This window comes from Channa argus, unplaced genomic scaffold (genome assembly GCF_033026475.1).
Source record: "Channa argus isolate prfri unplaced genomic scaffold, Channa argus male v1.0 Contig187, whole genome shotgun sequence".
In the NCBI taxonomy this organism is placed as follows: domain Eukaryota; kingdom Metazoa; phylum Chordata; class Actinopteri; order Anabantiformes; family Channidae; genus Channa; species Channa argus.
Window position 1 is genome coordinate 19,466 of NW_027125405.1, and position 11,788 is coordinate 31,253.

At 45.8% G+C, this 11,788-nt stretch overlaps 7 non-coding genes across 7 annotated transcripts; all 7 read left to right on the plus strand.

Moving 5' to 3' along the window:
- Positions 1 to 4,764: 4,764 nt before the first annotated feature.
- trnad-guc (transfer RNA aspartic acid (anticodon GUC)) lies at positions 4,765 to 4,836 on the plus strand. Its single transcript has one exon. It is a non-coding gene; the product is annotated as a tRNA-Asp (tRNA).
- A 111-nt stretch (positions 4,837 to 4,947) lies between these two features.
- trnaf-gaa (transfer RNA phenylalanine (anticodon GAA)) lies at positions 4,948 to 5,020 on the plus strand. The gene has a single exon. It is a non-coding gene; the product is annotated as a tRNA-Phe (tRNA).
- A 1,778-nt stretch (positions 5,021 to 6,798) lies between these two features.
- Positions 6,799 to 6,870, plus strand: trnad-guc (transfer RNA aspartic acid (anticodon GUC)). The gene has a single exon. It is a non-coding gene; the product is annotated as a tRNA-Asp (tRNA).
- A 111-nt stretch (positions 6,871 to 6,981) lies between these two features.
- On the plus strand, positions 6,982 to 7,054 carry trnaf-gaa (transfer RNA phenylalanine (anticodon GAA)). The gene has a single exon. It is a non-coding gene; the product is annotated as a tRNA-Phe (tRNA).
- A 1,778-nt stretch (positions 7,055 to 8,832) lies between these two features.
- On the plus strand, positions 8,833 to 8,904 carry trnad-guc (transfer RNA aspartic acid (anticodon GUC)). The gene has a single exon. It is a non-coding gene; the product is annotated as a tRNA-Asp (tRNA).
- Positions 8,905 to 9,015: 111 nt separating this feature from the next.
- Positions 9,016 to 9,088, plus strand: trnaf-gaa (transfer RNA phenylalanine (anticodon GAA)). The gene has a single exon. It is a non-coding gene; the product is annotated as a tRNA-Phe (tRNA).
- Positions 9,089 to 11,478: 2,390 nt separating this feature from the next.
- trnad-guc (transfer RNA aspartic acid (anticodon GUC)) lies at positions 11,479 to 11,550 on the plus strand. The gene has a single exon. It is a non-coding gene; the product is annotated as a tRNA-Asp (tRNA).
- The last annotated feature ends 238 nt before the right edge of the window (positions 11,551 to 11,788 follow it).

Here is an 11,788-nt window from a genome sequence, read left to right on the forward strand (position 1 = left end):
CTGCTGCAAGTGCAGCTATTTTTCATTGGAGAAAGTCTCTATTTCGATTAATAGTATGTGGTGGCTTTGTCCAAACTGAGGCTGTTTAGAAATTGGTTCTTAATTTTCTCTGTAGTCTCGCATAACCCTTTTCAATTTCTTTGACCAATTTGCACATGCTGTTTGCCATATCGCGTGCACCAAGAAGAGGGCATGCAATTGCAGGAAAGGAACTCCTCAACAGGTAACTCAAAACTGAAATTGAACGACGACCATTGCAAGCATGTGTAAGTACTTAGTCAACCCACTGACACAGCTTGAGTGTGAATGTCTTCTTAAAATAACAACAATTGTGTTTCTGCCTGGTTTCAGGCCAGGGACCTTTCACGTGTGAGGCGAACTTGATAACCGCTACACCACAGAAATCGGCGACTTTGACGAGCTACTTCAGAGCGTAGCTTCCCAGCAAGAAGAATACCACGGTCGTGGAAGTTTACTCCTCAGGGGTTTTGGGATGAAAGGATCTTTATCGAACTTTGTAGTACTAAAACCAAAAGTGTTGCCTTTCTAATTGTTAGAGCTGAGACAACCCCTTTTACAAGGCAATCCACCCAGACTGACTGTGCACATGATAATGGATAGCAAAAGGGTTTCTGCCTGATTTCGAACGAGGGACCTTTATGCATGTTAGGCCAAGGTGATATCCACTACACTACAGAATTTAGCCACGTAGGGTATTACTTTCAGAGGGTAGCATCTAACCACAAAGCGACACATTATCGTGCAAGGTCGACTCTAAGGGGCTTTCCAAAATCCTAGTGCACAATAGGTACTTTCTCAGCTTAATGGGGACCATGCTCATATGTGGAGGCTGATCGGTCCAATGCTAAGCCAGTGTAGCGTGGAGAGGGGATTGAAGCTGTGGTAATTGACATCCTAGGGCTGCTTCTTCAGTGCAGCTGTTTTTCATGGGAGAAACAAAGGCTGTTTAGAAATTGGTTCTTAACAATCTTCTGTAGTCTCGCAAAACCCTTTTTGATTTCTTTGACCAATTTGCACATGCTGTTTGCCATATCGCGTGCACCAAGAAGAGGGCATGCAATTGCAGGAAAGGAACTCCTCAACAGGTAACTCAAAACTGAAATTGAACGACGACCATTGCAAGCATGTGTAAGTACTTAGTCAACCCACTGACACAGCTTGAGTGTGAATGTCATCTTAAAATAACAACAATTGTGTTTCTGCCTGGTTTCAGGCCAGGGACCTTTCACGTGTGAGGCGAACTTGATAACCGCTACACCACAAAAATCGGCGACTTTGACGAGCTACTTCAGAGCGTAGCTTCCCAGCAAGAAGAATACCACGGTCGTGGAAGTTTACTCCTCAGGGGTTTTGGGATGAAAGGATCTTTATCGAACTTTGTAGTACTAAAACCAAAAGTGTTGCCTTTCTAATTGTTAGAGCTGAGACAACCCCTTTTACAAGGCAATCCACCCAGACTGACTGTGCACATGATAATGGATAGCAAAAGGGTTTCTGCCTGATTTCGAACGAGGGACCTTTATGCATGTTAGGCCAAGGTGATATCCACTACACTACAGAATTTAGCCACGTAGGGTATTACTTTCAGAGGGTAGCATCTAACCACAAAGCGACACATTATCGTGCAAGGTCGACTCTAAGGGGCTTTCCAAAATCCTAGTGCACAATAGGTACTTTCTCAGCTTAATGGGGACCATGCTCATATGTGGAGGCTGATCGGTCCAATGCTAAGCCAGTGTAGCGTGGAGAGGGGATTGAAGCTGTGGTAATTGACATCCTAGGGCTGCTTCTTCAGTGCAGCTGTTTTTCATGGGAGAAACAAAGGCTGTTTAGAAATTGGTTCTTAACAATCTTCTGTAGTCTCGCAAAACCCTTTTTGATTTCTTTGACCAATTTGCACATGCTGTTTGCCATATCGCGTCCAACAAGAAGAGGGCGCGCAATTGTAGTCAACAGATACTCAAAACTGAAATTGAATAACGACCATTGCAACTTTAACCAGTAATCGTCCGCTCTGTCAAAGACACAGCCTTTTTTCGGCGACTACTCTGGAGTGACTGCAAAAGATCTAACAGGCAAAAGCAGGTTTTCACATTCAGGCCCGTAGGTAACGTTCCTTTTCAAATGCAGATTGACGGAGAACGTAGGAGCGTAATTTGACAATTGATTCATTTTTGTCCAACCTTGAGCGAGTAAAAGTAATGGCATCAGAACGGCGTAACTACACCAGGGGCATGGCCGGGGGCAGTGCTGTTCCAGTCCTCGTTAGTATAGTGGACAGTATCTCCGCCTGTTGTAATTGACATCCTAGGGCTGCTGCTGCAAGTGCAGCTATTTTTCATGGGAGAAAGTCTCTATTTCGATTAATAGTATGTGGTGGCTTTGTCCAAACTGAGGCTGTTTAGAAATTGGTTCTTAACTTTCTTCTGTAGTCTCGCATAACCCTTTTCGATTTCTTTGACCAATTTGCACTTGCTGCTTGCCCTTTTCGATTTCTTTGACCAATTTGCACATCCTGTTTGCCATATCGCGTGCACCAAGAAGAGGGCATGCAATTGCAGGAAAGGAACTCCTCAACAGGTACTCACAACTGAAATTGAACGACGACCATTGCAACTTTAGCCAGTAATGGTCCGCTCAGTCAAAGGCACACAGCCTTTGTCCAGCGACTACTCTGGCGTGACTGCAAACGAGCAGTGCTTTTCCAGTCCTCGTTAGTATAGTGGACAGTATCTCCGCCTGTCACGCGGAAGACCGGGTTCGATTCCCTGACGGGGAGAGTCTTTTTGCCTTTGTCCCGGACCGTTGAAATTTCCCGCAATACGTCTTCGGCTTGGTTGAGGAGGCTTGCATTTGCAAATGATGGCCAAAAGAAGTCATCGGTTGTTGTGCCGAAATAGCTCAGTTGGGAGAGCGTTAGACTGAAGATCTAAAGGTCCCCTGGTTTGATCCCGGGTTTTGGCATTACACCACCTCTGTCTTGCGTACGATGCGAAGAGTCCCGTAACCTTTTGTTTTTGTACTTAAGACGGTTTGGAAGGTAGTCTCTATGTGTGCCATTCTGTGATTTCAGGTTGTTTTACGGAGCAAGCATGTGTAAGAACTTAGTCAACCCACTGACACAGCTTGAGAGTAAATGTCATCTTAAAATAACAACAATTGTGTTTCTGCCTGATTTCAGGCCAGGGACCTTTCACGTGCGAGGCGAACTTGATAACCGCTACACCACAGATACCGGCGACTTTGACGAGCTACTTCAGAGCGTAGGCAAAAGCAGGCTTTCACATTCAGGCCCGTAGGTAACGTTCCTTTTCAAATGCAGAGTGCTGGAGAACGTAGGGGTGTAATTTGACAAGTGATGCATTTTTGTCCAACCTTGAGCGATTAAAAGTAATGGCATCAGAACAGCGTAACTACACCAGGGGCATGGCCGGGGCCAGTGCTGTTCCAGTCCTCGTTAGTATAGTGGACAGGATCTCCGCCTGTTGTAATTGACATCCTAGGGCTGCTGCTGCAATTGCAGCTATTTTTCATTGGAGAAAGTCTCTATTTCGATTAATAGTATGTGGTGGCTTTGTCCAAACTGAGGCTGTTTAGAAATTGGTTCTTAACTTTCTTCTGTAGTCTCGCATAACCCTTTTCGATTTCTTTGACCAATTTGCACATGCTGTTTGCCATATCGCGTGCACCAAGAAGAGGGCATGCAATTGCAGGAAAGGAACTCCTCAACAGGTAACTCAAAACTGAAATTGAACGACGACCATTGCAAGCATGTGTAAGAACTTAGTCAACCCACTGACACAGCTTGAGTGTGAATGTCATCTTAAAATAACAACAATTGTGTTTCTGCCTGGTTTCAGGCCAGGGACCTTTCACGTGTGAGGCGAACTTGATAACCGCTACACCACAGAAATCGGCGACTTTGACGAGCTACTTCAGAGCGTAGCTTCCCAGCAAGAAGAATACCACGGTCGTGGAAGTTTACTCCTCAGGGGTTTTGGGATGAAAGGATCTTTATCGAACTTTGTAGTACTAAAACCAAAAGTGTTGCCTTTCTAATTGTTAGAGCTGAGACAACCCCTTTTACAAGGCAATCCACCCAGACTGACTGTGCACATGATAATGGATAGCAAAAGGGTTTCTGCCTGATTTCGAACGAGGGACCTTTATGCATGTTAGGCCAAGGTGATATCCACTACACTACAGAATTTAGCCACGTAGGGTATTACTTTCAGAGGGTAGCATCTAACCACAAAGCGACACATTATCGTGCAAGGTCGACTCTAAGGGGCTTTCCAAAATCCTAGTGCACAATAGGTACTTTCTCAGCTTAATGGGGACCATGCTCATATGTGGAGGCTGATCGGTCCAATGCTAAGCCAGTGTAGCGTGGAGAGGGGATTGAAGGTGTGGTAATTGACATCCTAGGGCTGCTTCTTCAGTGCAGCTGTTTTTCATGGGAGAAACAAAGGCTGTTTAGAAATTGGTTTTTAACAATCTTCTGTAGTCTCGCAAAACCCTTTTTGATTTCTTTGACCAATTTGCACATGCTGTTTGCCATATCGCGTGCACCAAGAAGAGGGCATGCAATTGCAGGAAAGGAACTCCTCAACAGGTACTCAAAACTGAAATTGAACGACGACCATTGCAACTTTAGCCAGTAATGGTCCGCTCAGTCAGAGGCACACAGCCTTTGTCCAGCGACCACTCTGGCGTGACTGCAAACGAGCAGTGCTTTTCCAGTCCTCGTTAGTATAGTGGACAGTATCTCCGCCTGTCACGCGGAAGACCGGGGTTCGATTCCCCGACGGGGAGAGTCTTTTTGCCTTTGTCCCGGACAGTTGAAATTTCCCGCAATACGTCTTCGCCTTGGTTGAGGAGGCTTGCATTTCCAAATGATGGCCAGAAGAAGTCATCGGGTGTTGTGCCAAAATAGCTCAGTTGGGAGAGCGTTAGACTGAAGATCTAAAGGTCCCTGGTTCGATCCCGGGCTTCGGCATTACACCACCTCTGTCTTGCGTACGATGCCAAGAGTCCCCTAACCTTTTGTTTTTGTACTTAAGACGGTTTGGAAGGTAGTCTCTATGTGTGCCATTCTGTGATTTCAGGTTGTTTTACGGAGCAAGCATGAGTAAGAACTTAGTCAACCCACTGACACAGCTTGAGTGTAAATGTCATCTTAAAATAACAACAATTGTGTTTCTGCCTGATTTCAGGCCAGGGACCTTTCACGTGTGAGGCAAACTTGATAACCGCTACACCACAGATACCGGCGACTTTGACGAGCTACTTCAGAGCGTAGGCAAAAGCAGGCTTTCACATTCAGGCCCGTAGGTAACGTTCCTTTTCAAATGCAGATTGCCGGAGAACGTAGGGGCGTAATTTGACAAGTGATGCATTTTTGTCCAACCTTGAGCGATTAAAAGTAATGGCATCAGAACAGCGTAACTACACCAGGGGCATGGCCGGGCCCAGTGCTGTTCCAGTCCTCGTTAGTATAGTGGACAGGATCTCCGCCTGTTGTAATTGACATCCTAGGGCTGCTGCTGCAAGTGCAGCTATTTTTCATTGGAGAAAGTCTCTATTTCGATTAATAGTATGTGGTGGCTTTGTCCAAACTGAGGCTGTTTAGAAATTGGTTCTTAATTTTCTCTGTAGTCTCGCATAACCCTTTTCAATTTCTTTGACCAATTTGCACATGCTGTTTGCCATATCGCGTGCACCAAGAAGAGGGCATGCAATTGCAGGAAAGGAACTCCTCAACAGGTAACTCAAAACTGAAATTGAACGACGACCATTGCAAGCATGTGTAAGAACTTAGTCAACCCACTGACACAGCTTGAGTGTGAATGTCATCTTAAAATAACAACAATTGTGTTTCTGCCTGGTTTCAGGCCAGGGACCTTTCACGTGTGAGGCGAACTTGATAACCGCTACACCACAGAAATCGGCGACTTTGACGAGCTACTTCAGAGCGTAGCTTCCCAGCAAGAAGAATACCACGGTCGTGGAAGTTTACTCCTCAGGGGTTTTGGGATGAAAGGATCTTTATCGAACTTTGTAGTACTAAAACCAAAAGTGTTGCCTTTCTAATTGTTAGAGCTGAGACAACCCCTTTTACAAGGCAATCCACCCAGACTGACTGTGCACATGATAATGGATAGCAAAAGGGTTTCTGCCTGATTTCGAACGAGGGACCTTTATGCATGTTAGGCCAAGGTGATATCCACTACACTACAGAATTTAGCCACGTAGGGTATTACTTTCAGAGGGTAGCATCTAACCACAAAGCGACACATTATCGTGCAAGGTCGACTCTAAGGGGCTTTCCAAAATCCTAGTGCACAATAGGTACTTTCTCAGCTTAATGGGGACCATGCTCATATGTGGAGGCTGATCGGTCCAATGCTAAGCCAGTGTAGCGTGGAGAGGGGATTGAAGGTGTGGTAATTGACATCCTAGGGCTGCTTCTTCAGTGCAGCTGTTTTTCATGGGAGAAACAAAGGCTGTTTAGAAATTGGTTTTTAACAATCTTCTGTAGTCTCGCAAAACCCTTTTTGATTTCTTTGACCAATTTGCACATGCTGTTTGCCATATCGCGTGCACCAAGAAGAGGGCATGCAATTGCAGGAAAGGAACTCCTCAACAGGTACTCAAAACTGAAATTGAACGACGACCATTGCAACTTTAGCCAGTAATGGTCCGCTCAGTCAGAGGCACACAGCCTTTGTCCAGCGACCACTCTGGCGTGACTGCAAACGAGCAGTGCTTTTCCAGTCCTCGTTAGTATAGTGGACAGTATCTCCGCCTGTCACGCGGAAGACCGGGGTTCGATTCCCCGACGGGGAGAGTCTTTTTGCCTTTGTCCCGGACAGTTGAAATTTCCCGCAATACGTCTTCGCCTTGGTTGAGGAGGCTTGCATTTCCAAATGATGGCCAGAAGAAGTCATCGGGTGTTGTGCCAAAATAGCTCAGTTGGGAGAGCGTTAGACTGAAGATCTAAAGGTCCCTGGTTCGATCCCGGGCTTCGGCATTACACCACCTCTGTCTTGCGTACGATGCCAAGAGTCCCCTAACCTTTTGTTTTTGTACTTAAGACGGTTTGGAAGGTAGTCTCTATGTGTGCCATTCTGTGATTTCAGGTTGTTTTACGGAGCAAGCATGTGTAAGAACTTAGTCAACCCACTGACACAGCTTGAGTGTAAATGTCATCTTAAAATAACAACAATTGTGTTTCTGCCTGATTTCAGGCCAGGGACCTTTCACGTGTGAGGCAAACTTGATAACCGCTACACCACAGATACCGGCGACTTTGACGAGCTACTTCAGAGCGTAGGCAAAAGCAGGCTTTCACATTCAGGCCCGTAGGTAACGTTCCTTTTCAAATGCAGATTGCCGGAGAACGTAGGGGCGTAATTTGACAAGTGATGCATTTTTGTCCAACCTTGAGCGATTAAAAGTAATGGCATCAGAACAGCGTAACTACACCAGGGGCATGGCCGGGCCCAGTGCTGTTCCAGTCCTCGTTAGTATAGTGGACAGGATCTCCGCCTGTTGTAATTGACATCCTAGGGCTGCTGCTGCAAGTGCAGCTATTTTTCATTGGAGAAAGTCTCTATTTCGATTAATAGTATGTGGTGGCTTTGTCCAAACTGAGGCTGTTTAGAAATTGGTTCTTAATTTTCTCTGTAGTCTCGCATAACCCTTTTCAATTTCTTTGACCAATTTGCACATGCTGTTTGCCATATCGCGTGCACCAAGAAGAGGGCATGCAATTGCAGGAAAGGAACTCCTCAACAGGTAACTCAAAACTGAAATTGAACGACGACCATTGCAAGCATGTGTAAGAACTTAGTCAACCCACTGACACAGCTTGAGTGTGAATGTCATCTTAAAATAACAACAATCGTGTTTCTGCCTGGTTTCAGGCCAGGGACCTTTCACGTGTGAGGCGAACTTGATAACCGCTACACCACAGAAATCGGCGACTTTGACGAGCTACTTCAGAGCGTAGCTTCCCAGCAAGAAGAATACCACGGTCGTGGAAGTTTACTCCTCAGGGGTTTTGGGATGAAAGGATCTTTATCGAACTTTGTAGTACTAAAACCAAAAGTGTTGCCTTTCTAATTGTTAGAGCTGAGACAACCCCTTTTACAAGGCAATCCACCCAGACTGACTGTGCACATGATAATGGATAGCAAAAGGGTTTCTGCCTGATTTCGAACGAGGGACCTTTATGCATGTTAGGCCAAGGTGATATCCACTACACTACAGAATTTAGCCACGTAGGGTATTACTTTCAGAGGGTAGCATCTAACCACAAAGCGACACATTATCGTGCAAGGTCGACTCTAAGGGGCTTTCCAAAATCCTAGTGCACAATAGGTACTTTCTCAGCTTAATGGGGACCATGCTCATATGTGGAGGCTGATCGGTCCAATGCTAAGCCAGTGTAGCGTGGAGAGGGGATTGAAGCTGTGGTAATTGACATCCTAGGGCTGCTTCTTCAGTGCAGCTGTTTTTCATGGGAGAAACAAAGGCTGTTTAGAAATTGGTTCTTAACAATCTTCTGTAGTCTCGCAAAACCCTTTTTGATTTCTTTGACCAATTTGCACATGCTGTTTGCCATATCGCGTGCACCAAGAAGAGGGCATGCAATTGCAGGAAAGGAACTCCTCAACAGGTACTCAAAACTGAAATTGAACGACGACCATTGCAACTTTAGCCAGTAATGGTCCGCTCAGTCAGAGGCACACAGCCTTTGTCCAGCGACTACTCTGGCGTGACTGCAAACGAGCAGTGCTTTTCCAGTCCTCGTTAGTATAGTGGACAGTATCTCCGCCTGTCACGCGGAAGACCGGGGTTCGATTCCCCGACGGGGAGAGTCTTTTTGCCTTTGTCCCGGACAGTTGAAATTTCCCGCAATACGTCTTCGCCTTGGTTGAGGAGGCTTGCATTTCCAAATGATGGCCAGAAGAAGTCATCGGGTGTTGTGCCAAAATAGCTCAGTTGGGAGAGCGTTAGACTGAAGATCTAAAGGTCCCTGGTTCGATCCCGGGCTTCGGCATTACACCACCTCTGTCTTGCGTACGATGCCAAGAGTCCCCTAACCTTTTGTTTTTGTACTTAAGACGGTTTGGAAGGTAGTCTCTATGTGTGCCATTCTGTGATTTCAGGTTGTTTTACGGAGCAAGCATGTGTAAGAACTTAGTCAACCCACTGACACAGCTTGAGTGTAAATGTCATCTTAAAATAACAACAATTGTGTTTCTGCCTGATTTCAGGCCAGGGACCTTTCACGTGTGAGGCAAACTTGATAACCGCTACACCACAGATACCGGCGACTTTGACGAGCTACTTCAGAGCGTAGGCAAAAGCAGGCTTTCACATTCAGGCCCGTAGGTAACGTTCCTTTTCAAATGCAGATTGCCGGAGAACGTAGGGGCGTAATTTGACAAGTGATGCATTTTTGTCCAACCTTGAGCGATTAAAAGTAATGGCATCAGAACAGCGTAACTACACCAGGGGCATGGCCGGGCCCAGTGCTGTTCCAGTCCTCGTTAGTATAGTGGACAGGATCTCCGCCTGTTGTAATTGACATCCTAGGGCTGCTGCTGCAAGTGCAGCTATTTTTCATTGGAGAAAGTCTCTATTTCGATTAATAGTATGTGGTGGCTTTGTCCAAACTGAGGCTGTTTAGAAATTGGTTCTTAATTTTCTCTGTAGTCTCGCATAACCCTTTTCAATTTCTTTGACCAATTTGCACATGCTGTTTGCCATATCGCGTGCACCAAGAAGAGGGCATGCAATTGCAGGAAAGGAACTCCTCAACAGGTAACTCAAAACTGAAATTGAACGACGACCATTGCAAGCATGTGTAAGAACTTAGTCAACCCACTGACACAGCTTGAGTGTGAATGTCATCTTAAAATAACAACAATCGTGTTTCTGCCTGGTTTCAGGCCAGGGACCTTTCACGTGTGAGGCGAACTTGATAACCGCTACACCACAGAAATCGGCGACTTTGACGAGCTACTTCAGAGCGTAGCTTCCCAGCAAGAAGAATACCACGGTCGTGGAAGTTTACTCCTCAGGGGTTTTGGGATGAAAGGATCTTTATCGAACTTTGTAGTACTAAAACCAAAAGTGTTGCCTTTCTAATTGTTAGAGCTGAGACAACCCCTTTTACAAGGCAATCCACCCAGACTGACTGTGCACATGATAATGGATAGCAAAAGGGTTTCTGCCTGATTTCGAACGAGGGACCTTTATGCATGTTAGGCCAAGGTGATATCCACTACACTACAGAATTTAGCCACGTAGGGTATTACTTTCAGAGGGTAGCATCTAACCACAAAGCGACACATTATCGTGCAAGGTCGACTCTAAGGGGCTTTCCAAAATCCTAGTGCACAATAGGTACTTTCTCAGCTTAATGGGGACCATGCTCATATGTGGAGGCTGATCGGTCCAATGCTAAGCCAGTGTAGCGTGGAGAGGGGATTGAAGCTGTGGTAATTGACATCCTAGGGCTGCTTCTTCAGTGCAGCTGTTTTTCATGGGAGAAACAAAGGCTGTTTAGAAATTGGTTCTTAACAATCTTCTGTAGTCTCGCAAAACCCTTTTTGATTTCTTTGACCAATTTGCACATGCTGTTTGCCATATCGCGTCCAACAAGAAGAGGGCGCGCAATTGTAGTCAACAGATACTCAAAACTGAAATTGAATAACGACCATTGCAACTTTAGCCAGTAATCGTCCGCTCTGTCAAAGACACAGCCTTTTTTCGGCGACTACTCTGGAGTGACTGCAAAAGATCTAACAGGCAAAAGCAGGTTTTCACATTCAGGCCCGTAGGTAACGTTCCTTTTCAAATGCAGATTGACGGAGAACGTAGGGGCGTAATTTGACAATTGATTCATTTTTGTCCAACCTTGAGCGATTAAAAGTAATGGCATCAGAACGGCGTAAGTACACCAGGGGCATGGCCGGGGCCAGTGCTGTTCCAGTCCTCGTTAGTATAGTGGACAGGATCTCCGCCTGTTGTAATTGACATCCTAGGGCTGCTGCTGCAAGTGCAGCTATTTTTCATTGGAGAAAGTCTCTATTTCGATTAATAGTATGTGGTGGCTTTGTCCAAACTGAGGCTGTTTAGAAATTGGTTCTTAACTTTCTTCTGTAGTCTCGCATAATCCTTTTCGATTTCTTTGACCAATTTGCACTTGCTGCTTGCCCTTTTCGATTTCTTTGACCAATTTGCACATGCTGTTTGCCATATCGCGTGCACCAAGAAGAGGGCATGCAATTGCAGGAAAGGAACTCCTCAACAGGTACTCACAACTGAAATTGAACGACGACCATTGCAACTTTAGCCAGTAATGGTCCGCTCAGTCAAAGGCACACAGCCTTTGTCCAACGACTACTCTGCCGTGACTGCAAACGAGCAGTGCTTTTCCAGTCCTCGTTAGTATAGTGGACAGTATCTCCGCCTGTCACGCGGACGACCGGGGTTCGATTCCCCGACGGGGAGAGTCTTTTTGCCTTTGTCCCGGACAGTTGAAATTTCCCGCAATATGTCTTCGGCTTGGTTGAGGAGGCTTGCATTTGCAAATGATGGTCAGAAGAAGTCATCGGTTGTTGTGCCGAAATAGCTCAGTTGGGAGAGCGTTAGACTGAAGATCTAAAGGTCCCTGGTTCGATCCCGGGTTTCACCACTTCTGTCTTGCGTACGATGCCAAGAGTCCCCTAACCTTTTGTTTTTGTACTTA